General features: G+C 35.7%; 1 long non-coding RNA gene across 1 annotated transcript; it reads right to left on the bottom strand.

Annotated features, from left to right (window-relative positions):
* Positions 1-9690: 9690 nt before the first annotated feature.
* On the bottom strand, positions 9691-11083 carry LOC116174780. The gene is made up of 4 exons (XR_004146163.1): positions 10852-11083; positions 10575-10806; positions 10354-10521; positions 9691-10302 (listed from the first exon to the last, which is right to left on the bottom strand). It is a non-coding gene; the product is annotated as an uncharacterized LOC116174780 (long non-coding RNA).
* Between the last annotated feature and the right edge of the window lie 6277 nt (positions 11084-17360).

Raw genomic sequence — 17360 nt, 5'->3', positions numbered from 1 at the left:
ATTCTGAAATTTTGGAACTGCATTCAGTAACTTCCTTATCCTTTATTACAGTTATCGCATCATCACCGAGTTTCATAAATAACCCGTATACATACTTATACGGGTTTGAAGCGGAAGGACCCTGGAAAGCAAATGGGTTAACGACAGTCATTCGCAGAAATACACTTCGCATTCATAGGAAATATTCATACTTATACGGGTTTGAAGCGGAAGGACCCTGGAAAGCAAATGGGTTAACGACAGTCATCGTCAGGTCGCAGAACTCATCTTACCAGACATTCATACTGGTATGCATTGATATTTGTCAAACTACTGTCATATCAAGTGATCGATATTTTAATGTAACAACAAATCGCAATGCATCAAATCAGAATCGAAATTCCTGCCTCAGCTACGCTTCCAGTAAACAAGTTAAGACCTTGATTAATTGTAACTATTTCCTAAAAAAACAAAGCGACTGCGTAATGAAATACCTTAATATGTTAAGAAGTTTAAGGCAGTCTAAATTCTACTGGCACTCGGTGTCCACTAACGCCGATTTGATATAAATTGCAAGTAGATGGGTGAGTTGACTAGAGTGGATATGAGCATACATTTAAATACACTACGACGCTATTTCAATTCCATAGCGAGGCGTTCTGGTCACGGCTTTCAATCAGAATCGGCTGTACTGTGATAATGAAATTTGGTCTCCTGCTTCATTATGCACGGACCGGTTACAGAATCCTAGTATTCTTACCGATAGACAAGAAGAGGTTGCGACACCAACATGGATGCAGTGCCAGACGCCACTGGGTCAACCCTAGTGTAAGCAGCACCGGTTGGCGTGGGAAGGCACTTGAGTTTGGGAACAGTTTTGCATATAAAGAGCGATGGAATGTCACGGCAGGTGTGTACCCAAAGAATACTTAACAAAATGTTTGGTGAAGAAACTTTTTTCTACTATGTTCCTAATAGTAACACAAACCACTTTTTACCTTTTCGTATTTAAAATCCGATGATTTGATAAATAACCATTCTGGAAAAGCCAGTTATCCCAAAATAAGAAATTTTATCTACAACTTTGTGGTCGAAATAAAAAACAATGGAATCCTTCGAAGAAGATATCAAGTATTTACTATACGATCTTCATGAGGAGGGTTCATTTCGGTACAATGCTTGAACTGGACAATTTTTACTTCTGACAAAACGCTTGAGAAGGAGGTATTCTCCCTACTGTGGAAATAGGGTATTATTTGTTTCCCAATATTGCCGAATGGCAAGAGCGAACCGGAAGAAAAATTTCTGTTAACATCAAACCCACATGACAAGCAAAATAAATGCGGAAAAGTGGCAAACGTCATTCGCACCCAAAGCCGCCGCATTGCAACCCTAGACAGTGACCCCAAAGCTATGAGGTATTACAATGGACGTCCGATAACGGGATTTTTTGTTGATCAACATTACGACTAATTTGATGAAGGAGAATGAGGAGTATTGTCCACTTTCCAGGAAATTTGTTGCGATGCTATTCTTGCACGATTAGGGCGTTGTGCACGGGTGCGCCATCATGTTGAAATCAACAGTTTCCACTTTTTTTTTGTATGTGCCCTACATCGTTGTATTCGTAATAAAAAATGTCACTCAATACAGAATGTTTTTTACGGGCCATATAAAAGAATAAAGTTGATGATTTCTCTGAAACGAAACATTGTATTTAAAATCTCTCAACGGTATCTTGTAGAGCTCAAAAGGTGGCAATAAGGCAGTTTCTGTTGTATCTGATAATAAAGAAATCAGCAAATTTCGATTCTTCTGGGAAACATGGGAGTTTTCTTTAAATTATGATAATAACACTTTAGCTGGTCATTTTTTCTCTAATTTAACCATCGCCGCCTCTTCTATGGTTTCCGAAGTCCCCATGAGAGATATCCTTGTCTTGGACATAGTGTATATGGATAGCAATTTCCAAACGAAAATGGTACAATGTGTGGGGTTTCTATAATTCTCCACCCCACGTAACCTTAGCTTCATAAACAGAAAACGCTCAAATTATTCTAGTTAATTATTAAACTTGTTTTAAACGCATTCGCAATTTTAATTTAAACAAGCTGTAAATCAGCATATGCATGATTAAAGCGCATTTTTGGTAATGCAGGTCAGTATTTTATTAGCGAAGTTTAAAATTATCGACCTCACGAGTAATTTTGGCTGCGTTAAATAATTAATTTTATTTAATTTCAATTGACGGTAGGTACGTCTTCATTTTGTAAAACAAATCAGAAAGTAAATAATGTTTTTATACTGGTAGCGCTATCTAACGGTAAAATTATAGCACCTCCGAAACCCATATCGAAATTATTTTCTTCAATTATCGATCTCACAAGTAATCTAACTTAAAATAAACTAGTGCCTGCACATCTACACTATAGCAGAAAGCTTTTAGTGAAATTTTGAATTCTCTAGCTATTGTAGTTGTGGAGATCTCACGCGGACAGCCGGCTTGCCAGCCATAACGAATATAATAGCGTATTTTTTTCAAAAATGCGCTAAAAATTAGTTGTTATGGCCGATTTGTGACAAGATGATTTCCAAAACGAGGACAGCAGAAAAGATTTTCGACAAATTCAACTTGTCGCCGTACACTTAGTTTCTAAAACGTTACTAGTGAATTGTTGGTTGGAAATAGACGATCTGGAGGCGCCTTAAAAAACGCCCTTTTGCACAAATCATAACTATTAGCAAAAATCGGCTACACTACTATTCCTCCGTAGGTAAAATATAGTGCGGCCTTGGTCTTCAAAACAAATTAATGTACACGACAACTATTCATACAAATATTAACTACGTTGTAGGCTACGATGAGGCAAACTACGACGCTATAATAATAACCAAAATTATTCCATTCTCTTGGAAATATTTACAAAGAAATTGGGCAACTCTCAAAAATGAATCCAACTGCGAACGCGCTCGTAAATAAGACCGTACTCGATCGCTCGCTGAAAACCCACTTCATTTGGACTTATATTCGAATTAAAACATACTGGCGATTGCACCCAAGACATGATTGCAGAGGTGTAGATGAATATGTAAGATGATTCCTGAGCAGTGAGGTAATTCTGACGGATGGTGCTTTCTACAGTCCTAGCATTCTCGTCAGGTAGAGGGTACACCATCAAATACGTGGAAGAAAACTCACATATCAAGAAATATACATGGATTCCGTGTGTACTGATATTTTTTGGTTTTGCGCATGCGCAGTGTTAAAAATTTGGTTTAACACATGTGCAATGCTAACTTTTTTATTTATGAAGATATTTAAATGAAACTTTATACGTAAACACTACGAACGTTGTAACTTAAGATTTTTTAAGTTAGTTAAAACCAAATTGATGAACTGGTTAACCTTTATTGAAGTTTCTTACATTAGAGTTGAAACACGACTGCTCGTTAATATGACAAAACTTGCTTAAAAAGACTGTTAACAATTGAAGTGACTGATATGCACCTCAATAAATAATACTACGAACTGTGCTACAAAGAAAATGACTTAAAGTTAATGGGTTCTTTCTTATTGAATAAGTCCATCAGGATTACTGAATTCTGAAGAACTGAGTAAACTGAAATCCCTACTGAGAACCTTCTCAGAAAGGCCATTCCTGAAACTATTGAGATTGTCTGACAGAATTCGCGGAAGGTGCTAAGATAACATGACGTTTCATCTACTCCTTACGTGACTAACAAAGTGATTTATCCCTAAATACTTAATACCTAGTTACAAAATATGCATATAAAATTACAACTCAACAACGAATATAAGTAAAATTAACGACATTTTGAAAATGTTTTGCGCATGCGCAATGCCAACTTTCTTATTTATGAAAGCATTTAAATGAAATGTTATACATAGCCATTTGGAATAAAGACAAACCTACCACCAGTTGCAACATTAGGTTTTGGGCATGCGCAATGCCAACTTTCTTATTTACGGAAACATTTAAATGAAATTTAATACATACGCACTTGCACTACAAGCAAATATAACACCAATTTTAAAATTTGGTTTTGCGCATGCGCAATGGCAACTTTCTTATTTATTAAAGCAGTTAAATGAAATATCACATGTAGGCACTTTGAATTAAACTGAAACTAATACCGGTTTCAAAATTACCGTCTACGCATGCTGTATTTTTTATTTATGAAGGTATTCAATCAAATTTCTAATCTAGACAATGTTCAATGCTATTTACGAAAGCATTAAAAAAAGTTTCATATTATGTAGACACTTCCAATAAAAGTAAAACTAATGCTCATTTCAAAATTTGTTTCTTTTTCTATACGCTCCACTATTTTTCATTAAACTGTATAGACTTCGACGATAGGCGGCTCATTTGAAAGAGATACCTAACATTAATATTATTAGGAGGAAAATACTCTCTCGTCATATATGTTTGCATAATGACTTTTAACTTGTTATTATTTGTACCTAAGTGGTATCCGTGTTTGCTTAAAATCTTCTATGTAAAAATTTCATTGCTCTTTTCACTTCCACGCCTACCCCTAGAGTCAAAATACTTCCACGAAGTCATAGTATAGCTCTGATAAGTATGACAAGGGAAAAGGGTATGTCATTGCTACGTGCTCGACGATGACACATTTTATAATTAAAGCGACTAAAGGCAAACCGGTGCGCATAACCCTTAAAATTTTTTTTCAGAATACTGTACAAATCCGTGAGAAATATAACCAGTTATCTATTCGGGCATGTGTTGGAATGTCACAGAATGTGTAATCATTATTTAATCCCCACAATATTTACACATGTTTTTCTAATTTATAAGGATTAGCTTAATACCGAGTGATAAACGCTAATGCTTGTACACAAGAGAAAGAAGACGTCGGCCGCCATTTATAACCCATATTTAATTAGAGAAACATCTGCTCAGACACAGCAGACGAAACAAGGAAAAAGAAATCAAAATAGGAAAGGTTGTCGTAATCGTAAAAGATAATCGAAAATAATAAATGACAGCTACTGCACGCGCGCGCTCAGGCGCGGCAATATTTCTTGCGTTTTAGGTTATTATACAGATATTATAATAATAAATACAATAAATAACCTCAACCCTGCCGCTAGAACCTTTATATACCATATATACCATTACACGGTTGTGGAGAATAGGGGTGTAATTCATGAATCTACCGCTGGTTCACAATGGAACGGCGATGGGGATGTCACAGTCTGACTATAAATCATTCTTACAATTAAATCCGCTAAACTACAGTAAAATACCGTCGACTTTACAATTCAATTGCATATAGACCACCTGTATGCATGTTATGCATATTAATACGTTCTCTTATACATATTTTTCGATATAACTTAAAGGGAGACGCATCGGTAGGGCATAATTATAAAGGTGTAAAACAATGAACGGGTTTTCATTGCAGATCTCGAAGGATTAAGGAAAATTGTTTTACTGGTTGGAATTATTATTAGTGTAGTAAACTTTTAATTATTTAAAAGTTATGAATGAAAATAATTCAGTGGAATTGATGCCTGAAGTTACATTCATTATCATTTTGTTAATAATTCCGATGTGCTGACTGTCGATTCAGATTTAATGTTTTGCGCCGTTTCTATTTGTTATCGGTTACAGACGTTTATCAAAGATTTTATTATTTTATTTTTCAGTCCTCCTAAAAGATGACCGTTTTCAATCAAACCAATTTCAATTATTTGCAAAATTTTTTATTACGTTATGTATTTTCGTCAGAATATCCTACCCAGATTAAACTACAGAGTGTTCGCTTTCAATCCTTTGAAAAAATTGTAGAAGAAAATCTAAGAACAAAATTTCAAACCGGAGTTTTCTACGATGAGTAGTTTTCAAATTATTAACGATGAAAGTTTGAAAGACAGAACATGTGACGTCATCCCGACATCATGGGTGCGGCGGCACGGATCCAAGCAGTCCAAACGCGTCAGTTCTTTCATATTCTAGTTCGCTTTCCTTTGAAAAAATCAAGAAAACCTTACTGAAGTATCATCCGAACATATATCCTCAGATAAATTTGAATATTTGTAATAAATTTCTGTACCCAGCTCAGATTGGATACCTATGCTTTCAGTAAGCTGTATTGGTTCCATTTGATTCAGTTCTTCTGTTTGATTGTGGCATATGTTTGATGTTGAACTGCGGTTTCTCCACTACGAAGTTGATCGTTTACCCACAATAAGCAATCATTTTATTTTATAGCTTTATTAGGACCTTTGTTTCCTGTGAGATGTAAAGAAGGGATTGCAGTATTGTCAAGCTTCTCAAAACTTTATGCTGAGGCACAGGGTCCTTTTCTTCTTGTATCTTCCAAAAAAAATTATCATCTTTAAAGTGGACACTGCAAACGACGTGACTATATTATGATTCAGCGGTTTTTTCTACTTTTCCAGACGTTATTTCGACACGGCTCCTTCTTTTCTCGGGGAAAATTTGCAATGTAACATTGGCATTTTTCAAATTATTGTTGCAGCGGAAAACACAAAGTTAAGCATTTTTGAAAATAATGCAGATCACTGACTACTAGTCTCAAATTAACACGTCAAACGTCATCGAATTCATATATTGCTATAGCGCGCCACCGACCCATTTGTCGGGATGACGTCACAACGACCGTTTTTTACATTCGACACCTTGCCATTTAATAACGAAACGGGGTAGCGACTTGCGGTTTTCACCGTTACTCTTAGATATTTTTAATCTATCTTTAGACGAAAACATGAAATTTGCAGTCCCTTTAATACAATTTTAAGAATTGTCCCTTATCTTTTCTTTTTTTCAAGAAAATGACCAAATTAGAATGCGGCTACTATAAGAAAAATTAACCATCGATCGTCCATATTAACATTGAATAATAATTCAGAGTTATTATTCAATGGTTTCAGATTTATTATTCAATGATATTACATAACTTTACCCAACAATATATTATACGAGTAGTACAGACACATTTGAATTAGAAAATTAATTGTTTATATGTTGAAGACAATGGTTGGAGGATGTCAGTGATACGGGACAGCCTTGCTGTTGAAACACATTATACATTATGTATGGAAATAGTATAAATCTCGGTAAATATCATTTGTTTTATGTTGATGTAGGATATCTAGAATAATGTTATTAATGTGATTATAATACTTTTTTTTTTAATGTTCTTGTATTAGGGTACTAACATGTTACATCGTCGAAAAGAGTCCAATGAAAAGGTGCACTGCTATTTAAAAAAATTCAATTGTTACTCATTTGGTTTCTGAAATAATAACAACTGAATGCTGCCTTATTATGAGCGATCAAAATGTAATTTGTCTAGATTAATGTTATTGATGTAATTATAATAAGTTTTTTTGAAAAATTTTCTTATATTAGGGTACTAACCAAGATACTAACATGTTACATCATCGGATTTATGGCTCAGTGGTAGAGCATTGGGTTATAAATCCGGAGGTCGAGTGTTCGAACCTGGGTGAGGTGAATTTTTCATCTGTGGCGGAGATGGAAATTACCTTAGACCAGTTCCGAGCATTCTACCGGCTACTCCGAATTAGGTTTTCCTGCAGTTTTCCTAATTCGTAAGGTAAATACCGGAGTAGTATAGACCAACTTTAAGACCTTCTGCAGAGGCACCTCTAAATAGCATTATACGGGTCACTCTGTAATTGGGCGCATGCCTGTTGAGGGCCCAAAACAAGAGAGGGATAATAATAATAATAATAATAATAAAAGAGAAAAAAAATCTCTATCAAATGAGATGAGCCTAATGAAAAGGTGCACTACCATTTAAAAAAAATCAATTGTTATTCATTACTCATTTGTTTTCTGAAATAAAAATAACTGGATGCTGCCTTATGGGAAATCAAATGTTAAACAACTTTCATATATAAAATATTTGTACACATTCAATATTTACTATATAAGACTTTAGAAAATGCTAAAAACCCAAAGAAGAAAAAAGGGTGGCAAAAGGGCCGACCAAGGAAGGCCAATAGCCAGTTGGTAGTCAGTAGTCAACCGGAAGCCAGTAAGCAATCGGTGACTAACGAAACGGAAATAAGTAGTGATTCAAACTGTGATATCGTAAAATAAATCAATTCGTGATAATCTAAATTGTACAGTGACTGTGATATAAAAATCTGTGATAAAAAAAAAAAAATTATTTTATGTGTTTGTGAGCATTTTAGTGATTATTATTAACATCTGTGATATTTTTGTTATATAAACTATCTTAACAATGGATAATAACAAAATCATACAATGGAACTGCAGAGGTATAATAACTCGCTACAGTGATCTCAAAATGCTATTGCACGAACATAACCCGATGTGTTTTTGCGTTCAAGAAACCCATCTCGGTCACAATCAGCCCTATACGTTGAATGGTTTCAAAGTAGAACGGCGAGATGGTATTAATGAACAAAGAAGTAGTGGGGGAGTGTTAATAGTCTTGCGCAACAATGTTATATATGAAAATGTTCAACTTAATACAAGTCTTCAGGCTGTTGCTGTAAAGTTAATTCTACCATGGCGAATAACTATTTGTAATGTTTATCTACCGGATGCTAATTGGACAATTGAAGAATTCAACCAGCTAGTGAATCAACTACCAAAACCTTTTATGATTACGGGAGACTTCAATGCCCATAACCCGATGTGGGGATCCGAATATACGAGTAGTAAAGGGCGAATTCTGGAAGGTTGGATAACTAGAAATGATGTGATTATACTCAACACTGGGTCACCTACACATCACATTGCTAGGTCAAATAACTTTTCGGCGATTGACCTTACTCTAGTCACTACCAGTCTAAGTCCTCATCTCAAGTGGGAGGTAATAAGCGATCTACATAATAGCGACCATTTCCCGATTCTAATTCAAACGGATGTTCCGGAAATGGAAAAGACTACATATAAGAAATGGATAATGAGTAGGGCAAACTGGAACCTATTCTCCAGTCGTCTTGTTGCACCCGATCCTGTAAACGTCGAGACAATAACAACATGTATAAAACAAGCAGCCGAAGTTAGCATTCCCAAAACAGGTGATAAACAGATTAAACGACCATTACCATGGTGGAGTCCCGAAGTAAAAAATGCAATAAAAAATAAAAAAGTGGCTTTCAGACGCTACCAGAGGGAACCGTCTATCGCTAATCATATCGAGTTTAAAAGAGCCAGAGCAGTGAGCAGACGTATTGTGTTGGAGAGCAAAAGAAATAGCTGGAATCAGTACACATCAACAATAACATCAGCACAAGATACACAGCAGGTGTGGCGCAAGATAAAAGCTATATCGGGAGGTGCTGGTTATCAGCAAATAAGTTTTCTTAAAAGAGAAAACGGCGATGTTCTTGACGATGAAACTGAGATTTCTGACCTACTTGCGTGCCATTTTGCTAGCACAAGTAGCAACGATAATTATAGCCTGCAATTTGCACTACACAAAACGGAACGTGAAGTGCTTCTCGACTTTGATACGGATCATGATCTCGAGTATAATGTTCCTTTTACCATGGATGAGTTAAACTCAGCCATTGGAGAACTTAAGAACACTGCTCCAGGTCCTGATGAAGTAAGTAACGAAATGTTAGTCCATCTCACAACTCAAATAAGGTCATCTATACTAGAGCTATTTAATGACGTATGGCGCCACAGCGTATATCCGGAACAATGGAAGATGGCTACTATAATTCCAATACATAAACCCGGAAAGAATCCATTACACGCCGCAAGTTATCGACCAATAAGTTTGACTTGCTGCTTAGGTAAACTTTTGGAAAAAATCGTAAACAAAAGGCTTCAATTTTACCTTGAGAAGAACAACTTGATAGCGCCTTACCAAGCAGGTTTTAGAAAAGGCCGATCGACAATAGACCATCTAGTCGAATTAGAGAACTCGATAAGGGAAGCTCACAGGAAACGACAACACCTCGTAGCGGTATTTTTTGATATAAAGGGAGCCTACGATATGACCTGGAGGCATGGAATATTAAATAAATTGCACAAATACGGTGCGAGGGGTAACTTACCTAAATTTATTAAATCGTTTATGACCGATAGATATTTCCGGGTGCGGATAGGAAACACTTTGTCAAAAGTTCAACGACTGGAAAACGGTGTACCGCAAGGCTCCACGCTGAGCTGTACACTGTTTTTGATTGCAATTAACGAGATTGCGTACGGAGTGGAGCCTGGTGTTTCTCGGGCTCTATATGTTGATGACTTGGCGATATATTGCTCCGGGGCCACTGTAGGCCAGATAAACGTTAAACTGCAAAATGCGATCAACAACATTGTGCGCAATGGAAGTGAAATCGGATACCAATTTTCCAGGGAAAAAACTAAATGCGTTCATTTTTGTAAATTGCGCAGACCACATTATGATCCGTCACTCTATATCGGAAATAGACCAGTTGCGTGTGTGACAGCGACAAAATTTCTGGGATTGACGTTTGATAGCAAACTAACGTGGAACGCGCATATTGAACACCTGAAAACAAAATGTATGAAAACCATGAATATCATCAAGGTATTATCGCGTACCAAATGGGGTGCTGAGGTGCAAATGCTAATAAACGTATACCGGGCCTTAGTTATGTCGCAAATCGACTATGGAGCGATTGTATATGCATCAGCCCGTAAATCGTCGCTATTACTATTAGATAGGGTGCATAATACTGGAATAAAGTATTGTTTAGGCGCGTTTCCTACCACTCCTATACACAGTCTTTATTGTGAATCGAACTTGCCTCCATTGGATACGCGAAGACAACAGCTGATGATCAATTATATGGTTTAAATAAAATCAGATCCCACTCACCCGAACAATGTTTTCCTATTTCCAGACGGAAATGTTTTTGACGCCAGGCCAACTATCCCACGACCGCTCGGGATACGGTTTAAAGAGCTCCTGGGGGAACTACACGAAACAATACCTCACCTAGTGCAGAAAAACCAGTACAATTGCTACCCGTGGTTGATACCTAAAATTAAAGTAAAATTAGACCTTAAGAATCTAAACAGAAATTTAGCAACAAAGCCACAATACTTACGTCTATTTGAGAAGATCGCTAACAACTACACAAATAAAACCCTATAACCTCGGTGTATACTGCGGAACAGTTTGCATTATGGAAGGCTCTGGTACACATTCCCGTAGAACCTACAAATAAAACATATTTGATTGTTAGCGACTCCTTAAATGCCATAAATGCTGTAAAAGATATATACACGAGAGATCCTCTGGTTCGTTTATGCCAAGGTTGTTTGGTGGACCTGAGTGAGCATAATGCCAGACCTGTTTTTGTTTGGGTACCTGGACATTCTGGCATTAATGGAAATGAAATGGTTGATAGAGCAGCGAAAATTGCAATAACAGGTCCACGAATTGATGAGGAGCATGTCAAAATGACGGACGTACAATGTCACCTTAAACAAAAAATAATAGAAATCTGGCAAGGTAAATGGGAAAGACAAAGTACATCCCTATCACATGTTAAACTATCGGTGAAGGAAAAACTATACCTGAAAGATTTTCGTAGAGATGAACAAATAAAGATACATCGGTTAAGAATAGGCCACACAAATGTCACGCACCAATATCTTTTGACGGGTGATCCCAGGCCGCGATGCAATGCGTGTAATGTTGATCTCTCTGTGAAGCATGTAAGCTGTGATTGTGTTAAGTATGTAAATCAGCGTGATAGGTTTAACCTAAAGGAAGATGTTAGAAGCAACCTTAACGAAATACCAAACTTGAAGAATGTGCTAAAGTTCCTGAAAGCAATAGGGATATACAGCAATGTATAAAAATATAAAGTTCTAAAATACTTACTTTTTACTTGGAAGGTATGTGTATGAATGGCGAGAAGACCCAAGTAGTCGAAGCCATACCTAAAAAAAAAAAAAAATATTAAATATAATAATAATAATGGATTTTATTGATTAGGAAAAAAAAAATGGTTCCTACGCCATAACCAATAGGTTCAGGGTCAGATAAACCAGTAGGTTACCTGTTCTTCCCCCTGTACCCCTAGACACATAAAGAATATATTTGTACACATAGATTCTACGAAATAAAACAATTAGTAGAGTTCAATTTTGATTGAAAACAAGCACAAATCTACTAAGTAACTACCTACCAACAAAGGAAAGAAAAAAAAACAAAACAATAATAGAATAATGTTAAATTATGTTAAATTTCGATCTCTGATTAATAATTTTTTAATTTTCCGTTTAAAGGCATCTTCGGACAGGGGCAATAACTGTCTGTACACCATGTACCAACCAACTCCATACCATAAAAAATGGGACCTGTATAATGGAGGTGACCAGGGAGCTCTACACACACGCATATAGTTCTATATACTTCTATAATGTAAAAATTGTAATATTTATCTTTGTGTTGTTTGATAAACATTGAGTTTTTTCAAGGTTAATTTAATTTAGTAGTAGGTAATTCTGGGATAGTTTGTTTGTTTGTCGCGTGCCTGTTTACGAATGAAAATTTAAAGTCTTTAGTAATTGTAATTACTGAGATCTCAGCCGGTCAGCCAGCCAGCCAGCCATAACGAATATAACAGCGTTTTGAAGTCTAACTATTTCTTTAAAAAAATGCACTAATAATTAAGTTGTTATACTGGTAGCGCTATCTAAAGGTAAAATTATAGCACCTACAAAAACCATATCGAAATTAATTTCTTAAATTATCGATCTCACAAGTAATCTAACTCAAAATAGACTAGAGCCTGCACATCTACACTACATCAGACAGCCAGCCAGCCATAACGAATATAATAGTGTGTTTTTGTCCAAAAATACGCTAAAAATACTAGCACATACTGGGTTTTTGATGTAGGTAGATTCGAATTTTAAAGACAAAAGTGCATGATTTCATTTAAAATGTTCAAAGTTACTATTCCACCCCTAAATTTAAGAAAAGAAAAAATTAGAAAACTCGAAATATCGTCTTGTAACACTTTAGAAAACGCATCCTGTATATTGCATCAACCATAAAATGGTTTCACCTTGTCTTTAGAGTCCATACACCTTTCTTGTTTTACACCGTGTTATTTTATAGCATAACAGCATTTTCTTTCTACCCAAATCAAATCTAACTACTTGTATTTCCTCTATGCTACTAGTTAAATGAATAGCTGCAGAACTTTTCGTTTTGTTCTATTTTCTACAAAAACTGTCCATGATAAATAACTACAAATGGACTTTATTTTTTAGTGTAAAATCCAGTGTTGACAAGAAACAAATTGGACTTTAATAAATTTTGATAACCTGCGACTGTTAATAAAACTCAAAAAGTTTAACTTGTGTGCATCAGGTGCTTCCCACACAGAAATCGAAAGTTTTACCATCCCTTGTTTAAAGCTATGTTAGTTGTCTACCCACAGGCGTCTCTTACTAGAACAGAGATGATATCAGGGATTAAACCAGGTGCACCATAACTCACTAGACTATGTTTGTGCGAGTTATCCCTCATTGCCATAAATAAACTCATGACCCCGAAATACCTACTTAATGCTTTCAAATAAATCTATTCGCTACACTGTTTTAAAAGCTTACGTTTCCGAGCTTACATTTCCGTATAACTTAATAAAAAAAAAAACGAAAAACTGACGAAAAAATTATGCTACGATAAAGGACTTAGGTCGCGGTCTCGTTCTTAACCCAGCAGGTACTTAACACAGACTAAGTTTCTTATAAGCCAAAGGTGCTAAATTAGTTTGCAAATTTGTATGTGCATAACTAATACGTTTGCTGAGCTACTTAGTTAAGGTTTGGATTAAAGAAACTCCCAATAGTGTACTTTAAGGCAACCGAAATTTATTTCAGTTTAAAAGGGTTTCCAGGCGATAGTTAAATAAGATCCAAGTGCAATACTTGAACATATCTTACAAAAAAAGCACGGTCTCAGACGTACTATAATTTTAATTAATTCGTGTAACCGGCGGATGTTCGAAATTCGTGAAGTCATCTGCCCTGCACAATAACGTAATGATAAACGGCGTAAACATATAATTAAGTGAAAATGCTCAAGTCACGGAAGGTATTGAACCGAAGTTGCAACTCATTTTGAACGTTTAGATGCCACAATAAAGGCATTATGTAACGTATACGTCTTTTCTGCTCCGAGTCAACATTAATACCAAATGATTTGATGGACGGAAAGTTTCTTTGTTTCTTTTGTTAGACGTTTCCTTAAAATGGATAGAATATATCTTGACAGAATAAAAGAATGTATATATTGAAATGTTTGCTTTGAAATATGCATTCAAAATATAGAGAGTCAAGGTGGATTCTCTGTTTTGCCACAGGTAAACGTGCGAATAAAGAGACATGCAATAAAGCGTATAGATAACTTAAAAATATTTAAGAATTGGAAGTTCGAGAACAATATGTCATCGAAAGTGCCCCGTAAGGTATCAATGGTTGAAGAATTTCAATTCGGGAGTTTTAAGGATAGTAATAGTAATAGACAAACAACTAAGGTTGTAGCACAATTGAATTTTGCCGACACGATAGCGATAACCAATATCATATATCATTTTTATTTGTAAATAACAATTCTATACACAACAAATTTACACATTTACACAATTTACAATCTAATAACTAGATTTAATCAGTATACATAGTTGGAAAATGAAACAGTATACACGGAACTCTTGAAATTCTTAATATTTTTCGAATTCTTTCTACTTTTTGCATTCTACACATTCGTATGGTACTATGATTTTGTTTGATTCATGCTTTTATAGGAGACAAAGAAGGGGTTTCACTGACTGACAAAGGATGGAGACGGCAGCAGGTGACATCTAACGGAGGAACTTTACAACACCCTCTTACAAGAATGTACAAAAAAAATTATCAACTCCTGACGATGCGAAGTTTTCTACCAATTAACCCCCCCCCCCCCCCACCAACATCCAATGGAATTCATTTTTAGCTGTCAATCACATGATTTCTTTTCCTAAATCAGTATAAAAACATCCGTCTGTAATCTACGCGTACGATCTTAAGGGGTGGCATGGCAGCATTCGGTCTGACTGCAGCAACGAGACCTTAGATATTTCGTATTAGGTTGACACCATGACCTACTCAACGGTATGATCATCAGGATCTATTAATTGTTATATAGTTTTGGTTTTATTACCCATCATACTCGTCTGTACTATTCATAACGTCATTCTTGGTCTCTTGGGAATGAATTTCGCTCAATGCTTTGTTGCAATAAACTCCGGACTCGATTAAGACCAATGACAGTTTCGTTATATTCCTTTCTTTGACCACAGTTCCTCCACTACACTAACTGTCAATTAGTCAATACGAAACCAAATAATTAATATGATCAAATAAATTGGAATTTAGAATTTTATAATCTCTTCTCGTACATATCCGGCATCTGCTATAAAAAAATAGTAATACTGACTTGAAACTTCTCAATTTAAGGGAGTCGGTGGCTTCGATCAACTTCCGAAAATTCCAAAGAATTTTTTACAGAAATTTTGATTCACATCCAAAGTAACTTGGGCACCAATAAAAAAATCTGTACGTGAAAACTCTATTCAGGTCGCATAAAGGATTCGAATAAACAGTAACAAAAATTTATTTCGAAACACATGGAACAATTAAAACAAAATCCCTGCATGAAAGAAAAGCTTACTCTGCACGAAGGTAATCGATAATAAAACTTTCACTAAGCAGACAACTGATTTGTTTACTTACTCGATCTCTTTCTGAAAACGAACAAACCGTTTTAAAAGCTTTCCACAAACTTTTAGTACTTACTTCATTTGACGTTAACTTAATTTTTTTATTACCTAAGATTGTTTAATTTCTTGTGCACACTTTATTTCGAAAAAGACGTCGCGGAAGCTAATAGCTAGCAGCAGCAGCAGCTTCGATTTTACGTCGATTTCAATATTTAAGAAAAAATCACTTCCACTACACCATAAGATAATCTCTTTGCTCGAGATTTTTCGAATCAACCGCCAATCACAATAAAAAATGATAACATCAACTTCGAAGGAACACCAAACCGGGCACACCGTAACGGTTATCCCTTATAACAGCGATAAGAACACGTGCGTTAATTAAATTTCGTCCGATAATAACACTTCTTACTGTCTGTTATTATGAAACGAAAGAATTTTAGGAGATTGTACGTCAATGGTTTGACATAGAGTCATGGTAACCTATACTTTAGAAAGGCGCACACACGCGTATTGGGCGATCAAGAATGAGTGACTGTCGAGTTGCCTTTGGAAGTGGACTCGACGGTCACTCATTTTTGAACGCTATGTATTTGTTGACGACATTCCCTTTATGTCATTTATTTAATTATAAGTTCAGCTAATCATGGGTTTCATTCTATAATTGTATAATGCAAAACCTATCAAATTAGTATGATCACTGAATTTATCGTGTACCTACCACCACATACTAAATATAAGTGATACTAGCATTTTAATATTTGAATTATTGAACGACAGGTGCTGTAAACAACATTAGATTAATAAACAAGAATATGGCGAACCGAAGAATAGTTCTCGAAACTTTAGGAACGTTACAAGAAGTAGAATCTGAAAAACTACTCCTTTAAAATACATCACGAAGCGCTAACAAATATTTTGTTTTGAGTTTTATGGACAAGAAAAACAGTAGCGAACCAATAATTCCATTGAAACTTTGTTTTGAATTCTGACGCTTTTAGAAAAAGAATAAAGTTTTAACGTTGGTGTTTCATATGTATGAAGGAGAGAAGTTCGAAAGTTAAAAATGCTCGTCATGAGGTTTTAAACTTTTCAAGAGGTTACTGCTCGTTTTGAGACATTTTACACGAAGTGCATGAATAATTTCCTTTAAAATTGCTAAATCTCAAACTATTTATTTTATACCACTAACCTTATCGTTCCATTTTTTGCGGAAATTTCCTTAGAATAGAAGCATGTTGCGTGCGTTTGAAATAAATTAGCTTTGGAATTGATGATTAATTTGAATTGGGGGGAAATTGTAACCGTGCTTAATTATTGGAGTTGTAAATATACACAAGCAATGTCTATATAAATGTCCTGTGGTTGAACATCTACGAAAGAGGCGTGTAGGATAATACATGGACAGGGGTAGGCAACGACCCGTGGCGTCGCCATAGTTGCGTGCTGGTTACCGTAAACACAATGGCAATGTATGGTAATTTACCGACCGTGACACACCGCTGTCACCGCCACTGGGAAACTCATTTAGCAAAAGGGCAAAACCGACGGCAAAAAAAATGCATTAATGTAATCATAAAAATAAATTTTGCCTTCAAACGGT

This window comes from Photinus pyralis, unplaced genomic scaffold, assembly GCF_008802855.1.
Source record: "Photinus pyralis isolate 1611_PpyrPB1 unplaced genomic scaffold, Ppyr1.3 Ppyr1.4_LG6, whole genome shotgun sequence".
Lineage (NCBI taxonomy): Eukaryota > Metazoa > Arthropoda > Insecta > Coleoptera > Lampyridae > Photinus > Photinus pyralis.
The sequence above is the reverse complement of the archived record's forward strand: the minus strand, read 5'-3'. Positions and strand labels throughout refer to the sequence as shown.